Source organism: Stylophora pistillata, chromosome 3 (assembly GCF_964205215.1).
Source record: "Stylophora pistillata chromosome 3, jaStyPist1.2, whole genome shotgun sequence".
In the NCBI taxonomy this organism is placed as follows: Eukaryota; Metazoa; Cnidaria; class Anthozoa; order Scleractinia; family Pocilloporidae; genus Stylophora; species Stylophora pistillata.
The window spans coordinates 21,177,693-21,190,332 of NC_142521.1; the positions used below are offsets into that span (position 1 = coordinate 21,177,693).

At 40.4% G+C, this 12,640-nt stretch overlaps 1 pseudogene; it reads right to left on the reverse strand.

Annotated features, from left to right (window-relative positions):
• Window positions 1–386: 386 nt before the first annotated feature.
• On the reverse strand, window positions 387–11,802 carry LOC148735023 (uncharacterized; annotated as a pseudogene).
• Between the last annotated feature and the right edge of the window lie 838 nt (window positions 11,803–12,640).

A 12,640-nucleotide genomic window follows, 5' to 3' on the forward strand; every position in this document is an offset into this window, starting at 1 on the left:
TGAAACACCTCACAGCATGTTACCAGTCCTCAGAGTGAGGGCTTCCAGGGAATTGTTCGTCGTGATGTAAAGCAAAACACTACTGTCATCAGTGAAGTCAAAACGATTCACTGCCAAGACAATAGGAGTGGGGTTTTGAAAACTAAAATTTTCCCGTTCATCCACCCTCTCAAACAAATTGCGTTTCTTCCCGCCAGGGTCAGAAAAAATTACTGCAATCCACTTGCGATCTACAGTAATCTTTGACTTCCTCAAGGTGGGTCAATTTTGGAACTCTATTGGAGCATGCCTTATAAAATATGGCATCAACGAAAACTGATGTAAACTTTCAACCCTCTGGACAACGTAACGGTCTAACAGATCCTGGTCTGTACTGCTTACCTCTTTTAAAAAATTGCCGCGTTCAAACTTGCAACCCCACAAAGGTTAAAAAATCGATTCCAGTCGTACACACTTTTCTTCACTCTCACTTTAGAGAGACAGGTCAGGTGAAAAAGATATAAAAATGGATTCAGCAGGACACCCGCCAAAAACGCTTCCTCCAGTACAGGTCTTCCGGTCTTAATATTCCAAACCTGATAGGGAAACACTTCTGCATAGAGATCGATAGCATGCTGACGAACAAGTGATGTGGATGCTTCTTGGTATATTCGTCTAAGTGATAAACACTCTTTGCAAAGGAATCTTCTAGGATACTCTCTTCTAGGAGCCTGACCCACATTAGAGAGAAACCTCTCAACTTCTCTACGTCTGACGAGTTTACAATAGAATAGTAAACCTGCATGATAATCTTTTAACGAATTAAATAGATCATCAATTTCCATACTATCCATTCGTTGCATCTGATGTGTGGCCCAAAAACAGAATATTTCTGCCAAGCAAAGAACATTATGGGAACTTCGAGAGAAACTTGGTTCACCGATAATATGCTGGCCATGAAAGATGAGTGAACCCCAAAGATAACAATAACCATTTTCTGCGAATTGAAGTAACTCCTTCACACAACCTTCCTCCAAAGAAAACATTTCGCTAAGCCATTCAAAAAATAAAGACTTATACTGTCTAGGGTAAACTCAAGATGACCAATTTCTTCTACGACAATCGACTTTTGAACCTTCTTAAGCGTACGCGCATCCAACAAATAAATGGATGAGTTCCTTCGTCTACAGACCGCCAGAAATTTTTCATTAGGAGACAAAGCAAAGCAACATATGCCTGATGGAATTTTGCAAGGCAGATAACGAAGCCACTTGCATTCCATTCCAATGTTTGACGCAGCAGCCGGAATCTTTAACTTCCACTGGACCGTCAGAGAAGTGTTACTTAAGGGAAAATGTAGAAGGTGTTGACATTCTAAAAGAACATGAATGTTGCTCTCAAGGGTGAGACAGATCTCTTGCAGAACTTCTCGTTGCACTTCGCTGAGCCCGTGACAACCAAGTGAGAGCTTGATATCAGCGATCACAGCATATATTTCAATTCCCTTCCTTTCTATCCTCTTCCAAATATACAGGAAACATGTTAAACAATTGAAAAGTATGTCGAATGAGTCTGTGTCTTGGTAAGCACACAAGAAACGGACACCAAAACCAACGAAGTAATCGAGTAACACCTTCCCGGCCGAGGGTTTTTTCCATTGTTGATGTTCAACAGTAGCTGAAAGAACTTCAACAACCACACCCCTGAAATATTAACCTGCTTTATCCCGGTCAATAAACTATTCCCGCGAAGAATCCTTTTCAGTAAGCAATAGTGGGATTAGGTTGTGAGGAAAGTCAAACGAATTCTCAGACTTCCGAATAAGCACAAATGTGGAAAGGGCATTGATTACTTTCCATTCCTTAAGATTTGATTTCTCCTTCTCTAAAATGAACGAGATAAACACTAATGGAAGCGCAGAAGGAGCCACTATTGCACAACCAAACAGCTTCTTGTAGAGATCCTCGCCTATATTTTCAAGCACTCTCTTGAAATTTTGCAGAAAGTAATCTTGGATATTTCCTTGGAAAACATCGTTGAGCTGAACGATCTCACCTGAATGTGCTATAGCATTTAAATCTGGTACAATGTAATAGGCACACAAAAACATTCCTTTGCAGTTTTTGCTACATTACCCGAGTAGTTTAGGGCGCCTTTATGGTAATTCCGTTGAGGTCTGGGTCAGAGTATCTCGGCCGAGGTTAATTTATTCATGTTCGTAGGTGTACGAGGTGTTTTTAGGGTGTAGGGGTTAATATATTCATGTGGCGTAGGTGTCTGAGGGGTTTTTAGGCTTAATATATTCACGTAGCGTAGGTATACGAGGGGTTTTAGGGTTAGGGTTCGTGATTTCAAAAGTAACGGTACAAAGAAATCCAAGATGGCGTCGGAAACAAAGGGTACAAAAGAATCCAAGATGGCGGAGAGATTATCCATGTTTATTTCTTCACTCTGCACGATATTTGACTTGTGAATAGGAAACATAAGCTAGAAAAGCGGTCATAATGTCTTTGTACAATTGATGAAATATAGAATGTTCTCCCACTTGTGAATCATAAGTTTCAATTTCGTCAATGTATCTAGTCACTTGTCTGCGTATTTCACAAAGATCTTGCGTGGTAGCTTTTTCCTTGACGAGGGCAAATAATTCATCTAGCACGGATCCGGCTTACTGGGGGTTCTGTTCAATCGCTTCGCTCAAACGTGCTAGGAAGATCTTTTAATATAGAGCTGACAGGTATCAATCAGCGATCTGGCTCGTCATCAGAAGTATTGTACTCAGTGCTGTAACCAGAAGAAGATCTGATAAATTATTTGACGAGACGGTCAGAGAAGTCAACGCATGACCAAATCCAATAGGAGGTCATACCTAAGTTGAAAGCGGTGTAGACGGTGTCAAATAAGAGCAGTGTTTTCGTATAATTTTTTTCTCACATTCAAAATTCAAGAGAGAGGGATGATTTCTCCCGATCTCGGTCTCAGCTACATGAACGAAATATTGGAAAGCATTCCTAGATTTGCAGACACCGACACATTAGAGCCAATTATAAAGAGAGGAGAATTGTACTACCAAGATCCAGAAGGACCTTGTTCGGACTACGAAACGGGTGAACTAGTTGAAAAGAGGAACCAGATATTTAAAGCCCTGTTGGAATATACAAAACTAGTATACGCGCGTGAAGTTTCAGAAGCAAAGGACGGCCATGAATAGGGTCGATAGACAACATTACATTGTGGACAATCCAAAAGTAGCCGTTGTGGAGATAGAAAGCATCTTGGATATTATTTCGCATGCGGATGAGGATTCTTTGAGGAGAATGATGCGGCATGCTCGAGCTTATATGAAACCTCATAATTTCGATAAAGTGATTAGAGAATCCAAGGAGACATATCCAAACGAACAATTTAAAAATGATGAAACATATCAATTACACAGGAACGAAATCATGAAGTCCATTTATAATTACGTGGAAGACATATTTGACAGTCACGATTGGGATGAAGAGGCAGAACTTTCAGACTGAATATCATTTTTTTTCTTGCGGACACGTGAATTTTCAGACGAAGGGGACTGAATGCCGTGAACTGGTCATACCTTGTGATGACAAATATGGTCGAGAGACAACATTATATTACTGTCAATCCTAAAGTAGCCGTTTGGGAGATGGAAAGAATCTTAGATATTATTTCATACGCGGGTGAGGATTCTTTAAGGGGAATGACGCGTCATATTCGAGCTTATATGAAACCTCATAATTTTGATAAGGTTATTAGAGAATCCAAGGAAAAAACAATAAAAATAATGAAACCTAAGATGGTGTTTAATCCTCCCTTAGGGAAAATGATTTCGAGATAAAATGAATATTCAAAAAAACGTTCATTTTAGAATAAAAAGAACCTGGGTTATTGCTGACACTCACACCCCTAACTCTCACCCTAAGCCCAATTCCCTAACCCACTTATTCCCATATCAAAATCAAAATAAAAACCCAAACAGTCAAACATAACAAACAATGGAAACAATAGAATGCAAGATGGTGACTCATACTTCCAACGGTGAAAGTGATTTCAAGATGTCATTAGCATTCGTATCGTGTAAAAAAATTCGAGAATAAAAGAGATTTGTTTCCGCCTAAACCCCATGACGGGATGTGAATAATTCATCATACTCCAATAGAATGAAAATAGTTCGGATGGTGATCACATGAGTATTCAAAATTCTCTGAAAGTGACCAATGATCAGTTCGAAGTGTAAACATGTGATAGCTTTTTTCTCAATAAAAATTTTTACTTAGTTCAAATCTCAATTAAAAATAAACTGTAACGCGCGAGTGTGATCACTAGCAGTGACGAAAGTGTTTTAAATTCTATACAAAAATTCCGCAAGTGAGGAAAATAACAACGATACATCGACGCAATTCAATGACAATGATTCGAAGAGAAATAATTAAATCTCCCGTTTAAAAAAATTATCAGAAAAAAATCGAACGAAAAGGGTATTCAAAAACGCAGCACCGTGCTCATGAACATTTCCATTTCTCGGGAAAAATGAACCACAGAGCATACAAACCGGGGGAAAATACGAAATGTCAGCAGGCGTTGTAACTGTCTCATGATTATCTGTCCATCAAATTTTAATCAAGTCATAGCATTCTTACATGTTTTCGGATCAAAGTGAATGACCTGTCTGTCCAAATTGTTACCGAGTCATGACGTGTGTCAATCAATGATAGACCAATGGAAATCTAGCAATGGGTGTATAAGAGTGGCTATGAGTCGGAATGGTATGATCATACGTGGGACCAAAGTGATGATGTAGAAAGTTCGATTTCATCCAATGAGACAAGTGGTGTATCTCACTGAAATTCATCCCTAAATGGAAGTCGAAGAGAAGATAAATACAATCAAACCGTTCCTGGATACTCCGTTTAAACACAAAATAAAAGTGGTAAAAGAGAGGCAACATAGCAAGTACCTATATACAAGCACGTTTTACACAAAACCTCGACATCTATATGTGATAAAGCGATTGGAAGAATTACAAGGAGCATAATCCAAAGACTTGCTTTACATGTGACGAAACATGACTAAAACGTGGAAACATATCAACGGTCGCTACGCGACCGCATTCCGGACGCATTCCGACTCTCATACCTCCTCCTCCTCATTCCTCCTCCTCATACCTCCTCCTCCTCCTCCTCATTCCTCCTCCTTATACCTCCTCCTCCTCATTCCTCCTCCTCATACCTCCTCCTCCTCTTCCTCCTCATTCCTCCTCCTCCTCCTCCTCATTCCTCCTCATTCCTCCTACTACTCCTCATTCCCCTCCTCCTCCTCCTCCTCATTCCTCCTCCTCCTCCTCTTTCCTCCTCCTCCTCCTCTTTCCTCTCCTCATTCCTACTCCTCCTCATTCCTCCTCCTCATTTCTCCTCCTCTTTCCTCCTCCTCCTCCTCGTTCCTCCTTCTCCTCCTCCTCATTCCTATGCAATGTTTCCACGTTTTAGTCATGTTTCGTCACATGTAAAGCAAGTCTTTGGATTATGCTCCTTGTAATTCTTCCAATCGCTTTATCACATATAGATGTCGAGGTTTTGTGTAAAACGTGCTTGTATATAGGTACTTGCTATGTTGCCTCTCTTTTACCACTTTTATTTTGTGTTTAAACGGAGTATCCAGGAACGGTTTGATTGTATTTATCTTCTCTTCGACTTCCATTTAGGGATGAATTTCAGTGAGATACACCACTTGTCTCATTGGATGAAATCGAACTTTCTACATCATCACTTTGGTCCCACGTATGATCATACCATTCCGACTCATAGCCACTCTTATACACCCATTGCTAGATTTCCATTGGTCTATCATTGATTGACACACGTCATGACTCGGTAACAATTTGGACAGACAGGTCATTCACTTTGATCCGAAAACATGTAAGAATGCTATGACTTGATTAAAATTTGATGGACAGATAATCATGAGACAGTTACAACGCCTGCTGACATTTCGTATTTTCCCCCGGTTTGTATGCTCTGTGGTTCATTTTTCCCGAGAAATGGAAATGTTCATGAGCATGGTGCTGCGTTTTTGAATACCCTTTTCGTTCGATTTTTTTCTGATAATTTTTTTAAACGGGAGATTTAATTATTTCTCTTCGAATCATTGTCATTGAATTGCGTCGATGTATCGTTGTTATTTTCCTCACTTGCGGAATTTTTGTATAGAATTTAAAACACTTTCGTCACTGCTAGTGATCACACTCGCGCGTTACAGTTTATTTTTAATTAAGATTTGAACTAAGTAAAAATTTTTATTGAGAAAAAAGCTATCACATGTTTACACTTCGAACTGATCATTGGTCACTTTCAGAGAATTTTGAATACTCATGTGATCACCATCCGAACTATTTTCATTCTATTGGAGTATGATGAATTATTCACATCCCGTCATGGGGTTTAGGCGGAAACAAATCTCTTTTTTTCTCGAATTTTTTTACACGATACGAATGCTAATGACATCTTGAAATCACTTTCACCGTTGGAAGTATGAGTCACCATCTTGCATTCTATTGTTTCCATTGTTTGTTATGTTTGACTGTTTGGGTTTTTATTTTGATTTTGATATGGGAATAAGTGGGTTAGGGAATTGGGCTTAGGGTGAGAGTTAGGGGTGTGAGTGTCAGCAATAACCCAGGTTCTTTTTATTCTAAAATGAACGTTTTTTTGAATACCGTATTTCTTCACCTATAAGCCGATCTCGGCTATAAGCCGAGACCCTGACTTTCAGGGTCTTTACGCTACACTCAAGCTGCCCAAAAAAAAAGGTAAAACCATCGGCTATAAGCCGAGAGCGAAATTATTGATTGTAACTGGCCATTTGAGCAAGCGAACCTCACGGAAAACATAAGAAATTGACTCACTAAACACAAAACCTAATGAATTACAATAAACACAAAAGAAAAAAAGCGAACCAATCAAGAGATATGAATATCAATTGATCCAACGAACTGTATAAATACTACCACGCGACAACAGATTAACCACAACAACAATAATAATCTCAGTTAAACGTTTCAAAGTATCAATCTATCGAGTATACCTTTCGTCGCTGTCACTTTTTATCATCATGCCTAAAGCACGCCGTTCCTCGTATAGTATGGCTTTCAAGATAAAAGTTATCGCGGAAGCTGAAGCGGTAGAAAACAACTCGGAAATCGCTCGAGAATATGGACTAAGCGAGTCCATGGTACGACGCTGGAGAAGAGACCAGGCGACTATTCTTTCCGGAGAGCTGAAGATGTCTGCAAAACGTGCGACGATGGGCCGTTTCACTCCGAAATATCCCGAACTAGACCAGCAAGTGATGGAGTGGTTTTCACAGCAAAGAGAACAAGGTTGGTATTTACTTTTCTGTCTAAAATTTTAAGAGTTTTTGAAGAGTTGAATGATATCGTCTTTCAGTGCGTGGGAAACAGAGACTTTGATTGGTCAGAAATATGTTGTTGTCATGACAATTTCATAACATGTCACGAAAAGAGTGCTGCAGTCACGAATCTACGGTTATCTCGCAGCAAAATAAGATTGTTATTTTATTTTTCGTAGGTATTGCGGTGAGTGGATTGATCCTTCGCCTTAAAGCTAAAGAGCTCTCCGATGATCCTGCTTTCAAAGCTTCCCGTGGATGGTACGAGAAATGGAAACGACGCCACTCGGTCAGCATGCGAACCAAAACAACTCTGGCCCAGCGATTGCCCGCCGATCTCGAAGAGAACATTGTGTGCTTTCATCGCTTCGTCATTGCAGCAAGAAGACGCGCCGACTACCCTTTATCCCGCATCTACAACATGGATGAGACACCCATGCGTTTTGAGCTGCCATCGAACCGAACACTGGAATTCAGTGGAAGCCGAACAGTGCCAGTAAAATCTTGCGGAGCGGAAAAGCGGAGCTTCACCGTCGTTCTTGCTGTTGCTGCCGATGGAGCAAAGGTGCCACCGAAAGTCATCTTCAAAGGCGTCCGTACACCGAGAGATCTGGTTGTGCCGCATCCTCTTCGTGTTTCCTTCCATAAGAAAGGGTGGATGGATGAACAGGGCATCCGAGAATGGATTCGACAGAGTTTGCCCCGTGCCGAGCGTTCCCTTTTGGTGTGGGACTCATTCCGAGCTCACTTGACCGATTCCGTGAAAGATGACCTGAAGCAGCGAAACATTGACGTCGCAGTTATCCCTGGTGGCCTAACCCCGGTTGTACAGCCCTTGGATAAGTGCCTAAACAAGCCATTTAAAGATAATGTGCGCCGAAAGTACTTGGCGTGGATGACATCTGGGCCATTTGAGTTTACCCCAGCTGGGAAGAAGAAGGCGCCAAGCAGAAATCTTGTCCTCAGGTGGATCAAGGAAGCATGGGCAGAGATACCCGAAGAGATGGTTGTCAAATCCTTCAAGACCTGCGGTATTTCCAATGCCTTGGACGGAACAGAGGACGACGTGGTCTACTCTGAGGAAACCCCAGAAGTAGATGATGAATACATAGAAGAGAACGAGTTCGACACAGACAGCGAAAACGAAACGGATGGCGAGTAAACCATTGGGTTGAAAGCCCTTGCACGTATCCGTCAAACGGCTCCTTTAGGAGCCACCAATTTCATAAAAGTGAATAACCAATATTCAGAAGTTATTTTTGTTGTGTTTTATTACTTCTGCTTCATTGCTAACTTGACTACAAGCCGGGGGGGTAAAGTTATTCAGCAACTGTATATTTTTAAAATGTAAAACCCTCGGCTATAAGCCGAACCCCGTTCTCCGTGAAAAATCTCCCAAAATTTTGGGTCGAAAACTGAAAAAATCGCTCGGCTTATAGGTGAAGAAATACGGTATTCATTTTATCTCGAAATCATTTTCCCTAAGGGAGGATTAAACACCATCTTAGGTTTCATTATTTTTATTGTTTTTTCCTTGGATTCTCTAATAACCTTATCAAAATTATGAGCTCGAATATGACGCGTCATTCTCCTTAAAGAATCCTCACCCGCGTATGAAATAATATCTAAGATTCTTTCCATCTCCTAAACGGCTACTTTAGGATTGACAGCAATATAATGTTGTCTCTCGACCATATTTGTCATCACAAGGTATGACCAGTTCACGGCATTCAGTCCCCTTCGTCTGAAAATTCACGTGTCCGCAAGAAAAAAAATGATATTCAGTCTGAAAGTTCTGCCTCTTCATCCCAATCGTGACTGTCAAATATGTCTTCCACGTAATTATAAATGGACTTCATGATTTCGTTCCTGTGTAATTGATATGTTTCATCATTTTTAAATTGTTCGTTTGGATATGTCTCCTTGGATTCTCTAATCACTTTATCGAAATTATGAGGTTTCATATAAGCTCGAGCATGCCGCATCATTCTCCTCAAAGAATCCTCATCCGCATGCGAAATAATATCCAAGATGCTTTCTATCTCCACAACGGCTACTTTTGGATTGTCCACAATGTAATGTTGTCTATCGACCCTATTCATGGCCGTCCTTTGCTTCTGAAACTTCACGCGCGTATACTAGTTTTGTATATTCCAACAGGGCTTTAAATATCTGGTTCCTCTTTTCAACTAGTTCACCCGTTTCGTAGTCCGAACAAGGTCCTTCTGGATCTTGGTAGTACAATTCTCCTCTCTTTATAATTGGCTCTAATGTGTCGGTGTCTGCAAATCTAGGAATGCTTTCCAATATTTCGTTCATGTAGCTGAGACCGAGATCGGGAGAAATCATCCCTCTCTCTTGAATTTTGAATGTGAGAAAAAAATTATACGAAAACACTGCTCTTATTTGACACCGTCTACACCGCTTTCAACTTAGGTATGACCTCCTATTGGATTTGGTCATGCGTTGACTTCTCTGACCGTCTCGTCAAATAATTTATCAGATCTTCTTCTGGTTACAGCACTGAGTACAATACTTCTGATGACGAGCCAGATCGCTGATTGATACCTGTCAGCTCTATATTAAAAGATCTTCCTAGCACGTTTGAGCGAAGAGATTGAACAGAACCCCCAGTAAGCCGGATCCGTGCTAGATGAATTATTTGCCCTCGTCAAGGAAAAAGCTACCACGCAAGATCTTTGTGAAATACGCAGACAAGTGACTAGATACATTGACGAAATTGAAACTTATGATTCACAAGTGGGAGAACATTCTATATTTCATCAATTGTACAAAGACATTATGACCGCTTTTCTAGCTTATGTTTCCTATTCACAAGTCAAATATCGTGCAGAGTGAAGAAATAAACATGGATAATCTCTCCGCCATCTTGGATTCTTTTGTACCCTTTGTTTCCGACGCCATCTTGGATTTCTTTGTACCGTTACTTTTGAAATCACGAACCCTAACCCTAAAACCCCTCGTATACCTACGCTACGTGAATATATTAAGCCTAAAAACCCCTCAGACACCTACGCCACATGAATATATTAACCCCTACACCCTAAAAACACCTCGTACACCTACGAACATGAATAAATTAACCTCGGCCGAGATACTCGGACCCAGACCTCAACTCAATTACCATAAAGGTGCCCTAAACTACTTACCCGCTGAGAAAGTGAAAACTGGAGAAGTCAACACTCTTTTCTAGAAATAGCTCGATGTCCCGTTCGTGCTGTCTTTAAAGCTTTAGATCTTCGCTGTTCCCTGCACAAATTTTAATGCAGGGATTGTACTTTTTCAATCTGAACTGCACAGTGTCTTCAGGCCGACTGGTAATAAAGAACACAAGCCATTTCGGAAGCATGAGAAAACGGTACATAATGAGATCGAGAAAATCTTTCCTGAACTCATATTTTGTCTCATGCATAAAGAGCGTCAATAGCGATCAACTTTCTCTCAAAAAACGCACTGCATTTGGCTAGTGGCTCTTGTAATAATTTGGTAAACAATTCCTGAATACCCATTTCAGAATTACCTAAAAACTTTCTAATGCCACCTTCCCCTTCCACGACGCTATTGTACTGAACATTACATTTGCAAAGTTGAAAAGCGATAGTCCTTAAAAGATACCTGGGATTGTTTCTTGTGCCATCATTGTGGCGGCAAGAATACGCAGCTCCGAAGTTTCCAGCTTTTATTGATTTCTGTGCCAAAGCATCGGCCATTACACTCTTGCCGACCCCTGCATCACCGCGAAGAACATACACTCTAGACTCCCCAGGATTCTCAAACCATCTGTGGAAATCGTCCAAAAACCATTTTCTAGTATCTGGATGATGACGCTCGGCGAAAAAGGTGATGTCTGCTCCACAACTGGCAATCTCTGAAACATCGAAACGAAAGACATCTTCAGGCTTAAGTTCACTCGAACCGCTTTGATCCTCTTTTCTATATTGTACAAAAAAAATAACGAAGAAGACTTTCGCTTACAAGCTTCTTATACCACAGGTTAAAGGATGGATTTTATTCGTGGATTTGCATGGCACCTCAATCTTGAAAGTCACTTTTGCAACGATTTATGCAGTTGTACAGTACGATCAGGAACAAAACCTAGTGAGTAACACTCATGACTCCACGGAACTCAGTTTCATCTTAGCAAGTTTGACAATCTCTTCCACATCTAAATAAATTTATTTCCCTTAAAAAAGTATATGCCTGCCTTTGCTGTATTGTTAACATTTGACTAAGATACTCAGTCAATGATGAAAGGCAGGGAGTACTGAAGGGTCAAAACTTAGGGGGACAGGGTCATAACATGCGGAAATAATTGAGCAATAATCACAATACTATCTGGCGACAGAAATAACAATAGACTGTTCTTTACGCGAGAGTCATGGATTTTAAGAGTGTGTCTGTAAAAGCGGTCCGGTCAATTTTGCTTGAGACACAGATTTCCCTCATTTCTTGTGGGTTGTAAGACATTCATGTGCCTATAATAAAACCACAATCCCTTTGATCGGATCTCTTTGTTTTTCAAAGTTTTACGGAAATGAAATTTCACTCGAGCGAAGGCCTGTTGTGACACTTTTCAAGACTTTAATTTGAGACAACTTTGGAGGACAATTTAAAAAAAACTACGGAACTCAGCAAAAAACAAATACCACAGCCATGTATATTAATTCTATCTTATCCATCGAGGCGACTTTCGTGAACATCACATTTCAATCACGGAAACAGGAAGACTTGAATGACACCTTATCGGTTCGCTTAAGTCACACACGCGAAAACCGATCAAATTCAAGGTACAGTTTTGAAAAAGTGAGGCGTTCTCACTTCTAACATAACATAACATAACATAGTTAGGAAGTAGATGCCATAGAAAAGGTAACTACGAAAAAAAACTTTGCGGCCCTGCTTTACGAAAACTCTCCACGAACTTACCTAATTTTCGGCAATCTCCAAGTTTGACCGCCATTTTGAGGGACTTATCAACATGAAGCGTTGCAGACACAAATCGAGCAGGTAGATCTAAAACCGTCAGAAATACATGCGAAAGCAATTCAAATAAACTTTACTTTCTATTCAAGCAGCAAAATGTGAAATTATTCGTAATACTTACCATTCCTACATTCCCATGCGACCATTTCTTCCAACAATTCAAACACAACTAGTGTTCAAATTCCCCTCGTCAGCCCACCATAAGAAATGACCTGTGTCACCCAAGCTTGGACTC